The sequence below is a fragment of the Coloeus monedula genome (assembly GCF_965178545.1).
Source record: "Coloeus monedula genome assembly, chromosome: 13".
Lineage (NCBI taxonomy): Eukaryota > Metazoa > Chordata > Aves > Passeriformes > Corvidae > Coloeus > Coloeus monedula.
Window position 1 is genome coordinate 14,846,831 of NC_138793.1, and position 11,565 is coordinate 14,858,395.

Genomic DNA, 11,565 nt, shown 5'->3' on the forward strand with positions numbered 1-11,565 from the left:
TCTCACTATGCATGTTGCCTGCACTGGCAGTGGACCATGCTCAGTCCTGCCTGTGATGAGCTGCTAGACCAGAGGGCTTAACCTGGGCTGGTTCACTGGCAGGAGGTGAAAGCCCCACATGCTTCATATCATGTCTGTGAAATCATCAGATCCTACAAGAGCCCTTTAAAAGGTTAATCCTTGACAATCAAATAGTAACTTCCATTCAAATATCCTAAAAAGGGGGAGAGGGAGTAGAAAGGGATGAGTAAAATCCCCAGGAGCAGCAAAATACCACTGTGTAATGTCTGAAATTGTCATTATTTCACAGCATAATTGCATCGTTGTTGGGCACAAGGAGAGGCGTGTCAGACAGCACTGGTGATGGCTGCATTCCTAGCAGTGCACATACAGTCTGTAGGACACATGTTTATTCCTCCAGGGCCCAGCAGAGTTAAGAAAATAGTTTTGCAACCTCAGAAATAGCTCCCTGCTTTTTGCCAAACAGCAAAAGATATATGCCTGTGTGATAGGGCCGTGTTTGACACACAGTTGTAAAGTCAGTATCCCAGGGAGCATTTATCAACCTTGGCATGAATCTCTTGGCTCAACACAAGGACTGTTACCATCCAAGGAGAGTCTCTGAAATGGACAGGTATAAGTGCAGTCTCATTTTCTCACTACTTCCAGAAGCCTTTTAATGACAGAGCTGTGTCTGCCCCATGAATTTCTTGGAAAATTCAGGTAGTAACAAAGTGTGAGGTTTAGCAGAAAGTAGTAGGAAGCTGAGAAAAAAGAAGGGAAATACCACTGTGTTTTTTGTGTAAGGTTTAGTGACAAACTGTTCTGCTCTGACATTTAGACCCCAGCTTGTTCTGTGGAGCTTTGGGTGCTGTATCAGTGCAGGTCATGGTTTCATTAACTGTGCTGGGAAATAGATGGGAGTCACCATGTTGCTGAAACCCATGTAAATATACAAATCCTAAGTGGAGCCTCAGGCTTTATGAAGACCATTCCCAGCCCTGAGGATGGGGCATGTACATCCTCTTGTGACTGCACAGAGCCATGACCAGCACATCACTGAATCCCTACTGTAAGTTAACCTCAAGTTAAAAGAAGAATAGGGACTCTAGGCTTTCCTTCAGGACTAACAACGTGGCAGTAAACAGAATGGTGCCAAGCACAGGACTGCAATGTTGATGGGATAACACTGAATGACACGGAGAAATTATCTGCATTGTAATGACTTAGGGTGGTTGCTGGCTTGTTGAGGTCACTGAGAATATTCTTGATATTAAAGGGTGGGGCAGTGCAAAATTTGTTCTCTATTTTTGCGTATCCTAAGTGACAAAGCACTCATCAGACTTATAACCATGATCTAAGGACAAAGGTAAAAGAGCCTCCTAAGCCCCAGTTGCACTTCATGGCAGGTAAAATCCACTGCATTTGTCCCTTGGACTGAGTGCTGCCATGTCACGGTCAGCACAGAGCCTCCTGCACAGTGCAGGGGTAACAGCACCCCAAAGCCTTGTGCTGAAAAGCTGATACGGTGTTTGTTCAGAGAAACTGAACAGACACAGAGCTCTACTCTCATAAATGAGAGGGCCCATCAAAGAGAACTTCTAAGGTAAATACATCCTCTTAGCAGGGCCTTATCTCTGCCCAGCAGATCAAAGAGCACTCCTGCACCGCTGCACAGCGTGCAGGCACTATCACCAGTGCTCTGCAGAACAGGCTGCCTGGCTTGATGGCTTGCAGGCCTGTGAGACATGCATCACACGTGGAACTCGTGATGATGAGTTTGGGGATTTTCAACAAACAGATATCTAATGTTAGACTGCCATTTGGGAACCTAACCTAACACCCTGACCTTCAGAACACAGAAAGCTTCACAGCACCCAAGGAGTCCCAGTGAAGGGACTTTTCAAAGATGCAAATTAATTTTATCAGCCACCAAAAAGGGATAATTCAAAAATGTGTTTGAAAACATTCTCGGGACCTGCATGTGCCCTGAAGTACTCACTAGCCACCAACACTTGTGATTTTCTAAAAATGCTTTCCATTTTAACTTTTTTCTGTCTCCATTGCCTGGTGAAAGATACATACACAAAAAACAGGCCAGGCAGGAGGAGGCGGCAGAACTTCTTATATCCAAAGTGCTGTCAAATATGTAACACCAAGCTTGAAATTGGCAATCTTAGGTCACTTCTAAAACCAGTAATTTCCAGCAAAGGTTTGATTTTGAAGGAATAATGTCACATCCAGGAGATTATGAAAGGGATAGTTATTCCTTCGGTGGAAGAAGGAGCTACCCACTTGCTGGCCTATCTCAGCAGCTTGGGGTAGGATTTGTTATAAAAATCCTACTCTGCTGACAGAAAAGAGGTAACTGCTGGAAAAGGATGGTTAGTTACCTTTCCCTTTCAGGTTCACTGGATATGTGATCTGCTCTGACTGCCCTCTTTCGTCCTTCCTGGGGCAATGGCTGGAATGTTCTGCTGCCAACAGAATGCATAAAAGGGATCAAATGAATCTGAGGCCACAAATGAGTTATGTAACCAGGAATGGCTGATCCTGCACTACTCAGCTTCTCATGATGTCAAGGTGATGGTATCAGCAGGAATATTGCACCCCTTTCTGCTTTTGCTTTGATCCCTGGGCAGTCTCCAGCAAACTGGGTCAGGGATACCTCCCCTCTGTCTTCTGGGTTTCATTGGACCCTTCCACCACCCCAGACCCAGAGCACCCACTGTCTCTAACTGCTGTGCCTGTTTACCCCAACAGTGCTGCCCCAATGTACAAATGGGGCACAGTGAACAGCCAGACCACTGCAAAAATTATTAATTGTGTCTCTTTGCATTTTGGCACCTGACTATGAGCCCCTTCACAGCATCACTTCCTTTTGTCTCTAAGGTTCCAGCTGTGAGCTGGGCCTCTGGCACAAATGACTTCTTCATTGCCACACAGATAACATGGGAAGTCTGAATCCAACGCTGCCATTCTTGGATTAATTTAAAAGGAGATCCTGTCACGAAAAGTCTCCACTTCGAGGTTATGTGCCCTACAAGATACTAGTAATATAACCAGAAAACGTTGGGTACTACATTAAAAAGATTCATATGTTCTAAGAAGAGGAGAGCAGAGAAGTTAAAAAGCAGAATAAATAAGACTTTGACTAAAAAGAAGCATGCAGTGTAGTATTCAAAACAAACCCCTCAGCACCAGCATAACACTGCTTTCAAATTTGTCAGAGGCAGAGGGGAACTGAAATAATTTTAGCCATAATTCCCCATACACTCATGGCAAAAAAGGCATGTTTTACACTGAATTAGTTACAAGCTTGAGTCAGGCACATTGTACACACTCTTTACTTATATGATCCCATGTCTGTCTTCCACAGAGGCTCTGCTTCACTCAGTCCACAAGACAGATGCAGAGGAACTTCCTCTGACTCACCAGATCAGATGAACCCTATTAGCTTCAAGTCAAGAGCACAAAATGAATCAAAGTGCCTTTTTCAAGCAGAAGAGCCCTGCTAGAAGGAACAGCGGGAACAAACAAAGCTCAGGAGAAAGCTGAGTGCAAAGACTGAGCAGGAATATTATTAAGTGAATAAGAAAAGCCAACAGGGAGCTTGAGGGAGAGAGGGGAAGGAATTTATGCATTAACTTGCCCTGTCACTGTGGGGTTTGTCCCCTTTCAGGCACTTGGATCACAGTTCTCCTCTCTTCAAAAGCAATGATAAAACCTCCCTTTATGCACTGGTGCAGAGTCTGGCCCTGCGTGGCAATTTATGACGTCAAATGTACAGGTCAATTAATCCTTCCAGTCTTGGTGAGGCAAGAGATATCTCCATGGCCCAAAGGCCCTCTCTGAGTGGTAACTGAAAAACAGAGATCTGACTTTCTCCAAGTCACAAAGTATATCCTTGGCAGAGCTGGGAAGGGTTCAGAAAACTGTAGGGTGCAGAAATCCCAGTTCTGAGCTCAGTCCATGCATAAACAGATCACAGTTTTTAATGGCTGCTGCCAACCACGCTGACAAAGGGTTCTGGGATGGGCTGTCTTTGTGTCCTGGCGGCTCCTCTCACAGGCTCCGTGCATTGATTCACCTGGTAGTAGGAGAACAGTTCCAGGGCAATGATGAGATACACAAACAAGGTCAGCTGCCATCCCACTACGAGAAAGGAGAGTAAAACCATTACAGTGAAGCAAGAACTCACACCCCAAATGCCCACAGCTTCCCGAGTGCAGACAGTGCAAGAAACCCCCCTATGTTTGCTAATCTGACTGCAGATATCTCTGTTCATGAAGTCTGCCAGATGCATTCAAAACAGACACCTAAAGTCATTCTCTTGTCTAAAACAAGATACAGTGGCACTCAGATGTGCAGGTATGATTTTATTTTAGATGTACTTGGAACTAAACTCAGCCCAGCTGCTTGTGAACACACTCACAGCTTCTACTGTGAGGGGCCTCCTGAAGGGATGGGAGCAGCCAGCCTCACCCCCACTGGAATTTGTTCAGCAGTGAGATACAGGGACCCTAATGAGAAACAAGCTCTGCACTGGAAAGGACAACCAGGACAAGCTGTCAGTGAGGACATCAGAAACACCACTGGAAAGCAATTGTTTGGCAACACGTGAGCCCAGCGGTGCCAGAAGAGCTGTCGTCTGCCACAGTATTTAAAATAGGAAGTGACTGTGGGAGGGTTTGTTTGTATTTTTTAATAGCAGCCAGTATAGATGGCTAAAACCATAGAACACAACAGAAAAACCCTCTACCCTCACTCTAATACCTTTCTCTCTTCCCAGGTATCACTGTGCCATTTAGATGGTGCCATTAAATCCCTATTTGCACACAGCAGCCCTACACAACAGCCCATATAAAAACAGGAACACTGAGAAAGCGGCTTCATGCACTATCATTTATTATTCCACTTGACTGAATGTCAGCCACATGCCTGTCAGACCCATTGCTCCGTGGAGACATGCAGACACACAGAGAAGCTACAGTATGTTCTGAGTCCAGCCTGAAACAGCCCACCCCAGACACAGAAACACAGAGGGGATGAGTAGCACAGACCCCAGGAGAAAAAAAATCCCATTTTCTGCAACTTTTTGAAGCTCCCAGTGATTTAGTTGTTTCAGCAGATGGAGCCATTGCAGTATTCACCATGGATTGCAAACTAGGCCAGTTCAGGCTGTTCAAAGGGAAAAAACCTTCTGCCTGCTCTGAGGACATTTTCAAAAGAATCCTTGGCTGTATCCAGGCAAGTGTGTGTCACTTAGGCAACTACATGCTCTTTTAACAAATGGACTGGCTTGCCCTGAATGTCCTAGGACTGATTTTTAGATCTACGGGATCATTAGTATCACAACTGAAGTTTATGGTTTTAACATGCATTTCAAAGCTGGTAGGTTTCCAAATCAAGCCCACTCAGTAGTTCTGGTATAAAACCCCCAATCTGTGCCATGAGAAGTACCCAGTTCCCCTTACTGGTGCTAAAATTCATGTTTTTTAAAGGCCTGATGTCACTACCATGGAAATGGCATCTAGTTGCAATTGCTGAATTGTTGTGTTGCAAGATAGCCCTGGCTAATGGAGTGGGGCTTTCAGAATATCTGCACACACACATATTGAGGAAATTAATACAAATAAGAGCACAACAATTCAAGTTTCCAGAAATACTGTCCCTTATGAGTATGACTCCTTAAAGGTTGTAAGAAGATAACTATGATCATAAACTTGGGCATGAAACAGCAAGCAATTCATGGTACAATTAGAATTTAAGATAAATGGATTAATAATCTCCTGCTCAAGCATCTAATTAAAAAGAAGCTGAATTCATCAAAGGCTGCTGTTGACATTATACATTACTGAAGGGGAATGGGGATTTAATATCCCCTTGGTATGAAAACTCATTACAATTTTCCCTGATGGAGGCTACACATATACAAGGGGCCAAAGATTATAACACTTAATACAGAAAGACAAAATGACAGAATTGACCCCAGCTTTGCATCCTGTGTAAGAACTTCTCACAAGCTACACAATGACTTCGTGAGTCTTCCCCCACATACTTTTAAATGCTTTGTCATTTTCAGGGTTACAGATAACACAGAAGCTCTTCTAGGGTGACAGCCACACCAGCTCTGGGCCAAGCTGCCACTGCACTGCTGGTAAAGCAGGGTAACACTTCCAGCCCAAACCAAATCTCTCACCTGGAGCTGTGGCTTTCACCCCACAGCAAGGAATGTCGCACTGAAAGCAAGTCCAGAGGCTGCAACACCAAACCTACACTTTCAGCACCGTGACCCTAAGAAAGACATGAATGTTTTGTTGTATCATCCAGGGACACCTGGGCCCTATGAGTAACCTGCCATAAATCAAGGGGAATTGGGTGAAACTCAACTCAACTCACAGAAAGGCTGGACAGGGACCAAAGACATGCATCCAAGGAATTTCTGCCACGAATTTCCTCTGAAGGCTGGAGGTCCAGCTTCTGATCTATCATTCCTTCCCAGACTCCAAATCAAAGACTTCTCATTGCACTGACTCCTGTGGTAGTTTTGGATTGAAACAGCTATTGAAATTGAGGCCACAAATCCCTTCTCATTTGGGAATAAATCTAAATTTAGACCCTAGTCTTCAAATGAATGCATGAAGCTGATCTACCTCACTGCATTACTAATGTTCTTTACAAATATATAATGTCCTAAAGGCATTTTGTTTCCCTTTGTGTATATGTGGCAAAGAATTGGACTAAAAGGATGGATACTGCTAGAAATACCCATCATTATACAGACCAAACAATTAATAACAAAGCAGTTCACCGACCTTCTTAAAATATCTTTCTATAAAAACTGCAGAAAGCACAAGCAAAAGAGAAGCTGGAAAAAAGGAAATAATAAAAATTATGAAGTAATTGTATTCTCCACAGTGTGAAGACATGGCTGGTATGTGCGGCCAGAGGCTGGGCTGGGGCTGAACTTGCTGGCAGCAATGGCAAACTCAAACTTCTTTGGGGATCATACATCAAGCCACTGCAAGTCAGGAGTTGCATTTATGGAGCTGAAGCTTCGGAGCCCATGGGCTCAGCAGAGGTTGTGTTGAATGGACACAGTGAAAAGATGAGACTGAAAATAAGACAAAGCATATTCCTGGCCAGCTTCTCAGCCATCCTCCTGGGGGAGTCAGACTGTCCTTGCAAGCAACCTTCTGTGGATGAGGTACCTTGCAATGGCATCAGTGAAAACCTGGGCAGACACTCTGTATGAACTAAGTTTTCAGCAGCTCTTTTTAAAACTGTGTAGTCCAGTCTCTTCCAACCTTTTTGTACGAACCTGCTGAATTGGGGAAGGAAATCAGTATCAGTCTCTGACATCTTAGGAGGTTGAGTTTCCATGAGACATTCACTCTGAAAACTAAATGCTAATTTAAATTCAATGTTTTTAAGGGTGTCAATTCCTAATCAGCTTTGCAGAAATAGCCAACTGATTTGGTGTGGGCAGTCAGAGTGAACTGGGATGATGTCATTACATCCACAACTAATTATTTGGAAGGAAATTGAATGCAAGTGAAAATGTAAAAGTAGGTGAAAATGTAAAAGCAGAGGAACATTCTGCAATAACAATGTAACCTCATGCAGGGAAACAAGATGAGCAGTGTTTATTAGGAACAGGAGCTGAATGTCTGTTTTTGAGTGCTTGAGATGGGTTGACCTCAACCAGCAGCCAAACACCTATCCAGCCTTTCGCTCACTCCATTCTGTGGGGAGAAAGGGAGGAAGGTGAAATGACTCATGGATCAAGTTCAACAGGGAAAGTAAAAGCAAAAAGAGGGATTCATTCACTACTTCCCATCAACAGGCAGATGTCCAGTCACTGCCTGGGAAGAAAGGTCTCAGCATGTAACCATTGCTTGAGAACATAAACACCATGACCGCAAACATCCTCCTCCTCCGCCTCCTCTCCCTGAGCTTTTATTGCTGAGCCTATGCCATAATGAGTGGAATATCCCTTTGGTCATGCTCCTTCCCCATCTCTTTCCTCGCCTCCCAGCCCACTGACTGGAGGAGGGAGCAGAGAGAGCCCTGCCACTGTGCAAGCACTGCTCAGCAGCAGCCAAAACTCTGGGGCAGCAGCAGTAGCACTGCTTTAAGCACAAATGCAGAGCATGGCACCACACAGGCAGCCGTGAAGAGAGTTAACTCCAATCCTGACAGATCCAGTGCACTGCTCTGTCACAGAATTATTCCTAATGCTTAAAGCCAAAGTAGGCTTGAATGCAAAGAATGTTATAAACAACCTGCTGCAATTTTAAGCAATTGCATAAGACCTTTATCTTCAAGGTCTGACTCACACATTGCACTGTCGAAAAGCTGAGACTTGGTTTGTGGAACGAGCTCATTAGGAACCACAAACTCTATAATGCTTCACCTGAAGTAAAAAACAACTATCATCTAGTCTGACATCTCTGCTAGAAAGCCATAGAATTGTGGGCATTTAGAATTGGAGCACAGAAACAACTCTGCCCTGCATACAAGTCTCAGAAGGGACATAAGGGAAAGGCAAAATGTATATGACACAATGCTTAATGCACTCTGCAGCTCCAAGATGGAGGCTATTAGTCGTAAGAGAGGAAAAGCAAAGCCTTTCTATTGAAGCACTCATCGAAGAAGGTGTCAATGTCTTTAAGGACTGCTAATTGTAATATTGAATTGCTATACACAGATACATGTTGATGTTATCAACAAAATAACAAAATCACCCTCTGTGAATGGATATAGCTGCACTTTCTGTAGTGGATTTACATCTATTTATACCATGAAAGTATTTTGCCCCAAATTCTGTGAGGAGATAGATTTTTGAACTCCTTTTTCTGAAAACAACATCTAAACCCATCAGTCATTGAGATGAGATTATGCTGGGTTTGCCAAGCCTTCCTCACTTAATGTGTTTTTCTGTTATTTTACTAGCTTGCTTGTAAATACAGGATTGTAAGAAAAATGAGAAAATCAAAAGATATGCAGCTTCTCTTAGAAGAGGTTAAAACCCTGTCAAGAATCCTCATCTGTGTTTGTGTGATAAAGGCTGCCATTGAGTACAAGCCACAAAGTCCAGATAAAATGTGTTTGCTTTTAACACATCTCATAGGGTTCTGTCACTTTTGAATATAACATTCCTGGATATTTAGCTGCTGGCACTTGCACACTGCTGACTTACTGGCAATGAGATATATTGCTGGGCATGTACAGGGGTGTTTCATGAAAACCAAGACAAACTTTACAGGATCACAGAGCAGTCCCTGCCTGACAGAGCAAAGCTGTCAGATCTGAGGATACACCGAGACAGGATGTTCTCAGAACTACAGAGCTACTCAGCTGTCAGACGATGCAAGCTGCCTGTCTTGTCTCTCCTTTGCATTCCCCCACACTGTGAATCACTGGAATTCTTCCAGATAGGATGCTCAAAAGGAATTGCATCTTTCTCTTAATCCCTGGACTCCAATGGTTAACCTCTCAAACTCTCCCCACATGCTTCCCAAGCTCCCACCACCTGGGATCACCTGACTGGTCTGGCAAGTGATAGTGGGTAGAGGAACCTGCAGGGGCCCACAGGCATCCCTTTGTATCAGGATGCTCTGCCCACGTGGGGGTGAAACAGCTCTAAATTCACCCTAAGTGCAAAAGTGAGCAGTGCTGGATGGAGAAGGAGGGTCAGCTGCTTTTGGTGATGAAGAATGCTGAGACCACCCAGACTCATCAATTCCAAAGTCAAACATCACAGGAGCAAAAGAGCTTTGCCCATGGTCCTTGCTATGGGTGAGTAACATCAAGCTCTACTTAATAATTATTTTGCTAGCTTGGATACAATTGCTTCAATAATGCTGCAATAAATAGTGTACTGGGAGTTATACCTACCTATTCTGCATAGTAAATAATTCTGATTAAGGTCTCTTAGTCTCATAATCATCAATTCAAATAAATAAGTTCTTTTATTCATATAAATATACTTGGTTTACCATCCTTGCTCCTGAAGGACAAAGCTGTGCAAAGGCCCAATTACCCCTATATAATCCCTTAGACATAAACCACTAACAAAGTCTGGGGGTAGAATTGGAACCAGCTGCATTTTGTCTCTGAGAAGGGGTTTAGAAAGGAAGTGGGTCTCCCTGAAAGGAGGGTCTCCCTGATAAACATTGCCCAAATCTTCTATTCTGTCTGTGATGCCTTTGAACAGCGCAGAAATTGCTGCTCTCAGCCCACCTCTAGAAACTGATTTGCAGCAGCCACCTCTCTGTCTCCCCATGACACTTGGAATGCCAGCAAGAAACTGGGTTTGCTCTGCTCCTCATGGAACTCCTAGTTGATATTATAGTAATAGTCTTTCTCACACACAGAATTCTGGGACACAGAATTTTTGGAGTGCTCATTCTGACTGTAATCACATTATATCAGCCAAATTCTCAGTATGTATTCAGCGTAACCTGACATTTCTACGGTGTTTTCTTTTATTGAAGGATGAAAAGCTTCCTCACAAGTTAAGAACAAGATTCTCTTCTTTTTGACACCATGCAGTGTGCTCCAGTGAGGCGCTGTTAGATTTCCTTTCCCATATGTGATCAGAGAAGAAAGAGTTTGCATCTTTTCCTATTCTAGTATGCCTCAAAAAACGTGGGACAGCCTGACCACATACCCACAGTCCAGTACTGAAAAGCAGCAGCCAAGAGGCAATCAGATTTAAGGAATTCAGAGATTCTGCTGGCCGAGGACAGTGAGCCATGGGCCAAAAGGAGCATTTATGCTCTGAAAAAGCCCTGGAATATCAGCATTCTGCTCATCTAGTGCCGACAGATGTAGGGCTGGAGTAACGCTGAAACCATGGTTCAAAGAGCACAGGCAGCTGAACACATGAAATGCAGATGACTGCATCCTCTCCAGCTTGTGATCCTGAAGAAGTCAGATAGAAGAAATCTGAATGAAGGCAGTGAAGAAATTGTTTAGAAGGCATTCATGTTGTGGTAACTGACTGACTACATATATGTGAGTTGGTAGGAACCTACTCTCCCTGCAATTCAGAATTCAAGCTTTCATTCTGGATCTTGAGAAAAGCATAGAGGGTTGTTTTGAATTTTTTTTCCCATTAACTCACTTAATAAAACCCTTCAGAGTAATACAAATAAGAGTGAGAACCTAGAATGAAGGAGTATTAGGATACAAAGAGAAAAGCATTAAAAGTATCTGTAGCCAGATTTACAATTGCTTATCTGAGTCTGAAAGACAAAGAATAATCTTTTCTTCACAGCAGTAAAAGCCACAGATTTTAGCTTGTTTTTACTGGAAATGTCCTGGATAGCTCAGAAAAAAAAGCCCCCACATTATTTAGAAAGTGAAGCTCATATAGCAAGCCACCCCTGTCTCTTGCTTTCAAACAGATCATCAGTTTCTAGTTTTTATGTAATTTCCTGAAGAAAAAAAAAAAAAGAACAAGAAAAAGAAAGTTTTTTTTTTCTGTGCACAAAGATTGATTCATTAGATGTTTTTTGTCTCTGGGCATTGAACAGCCTTTAGCTGAATAGAATT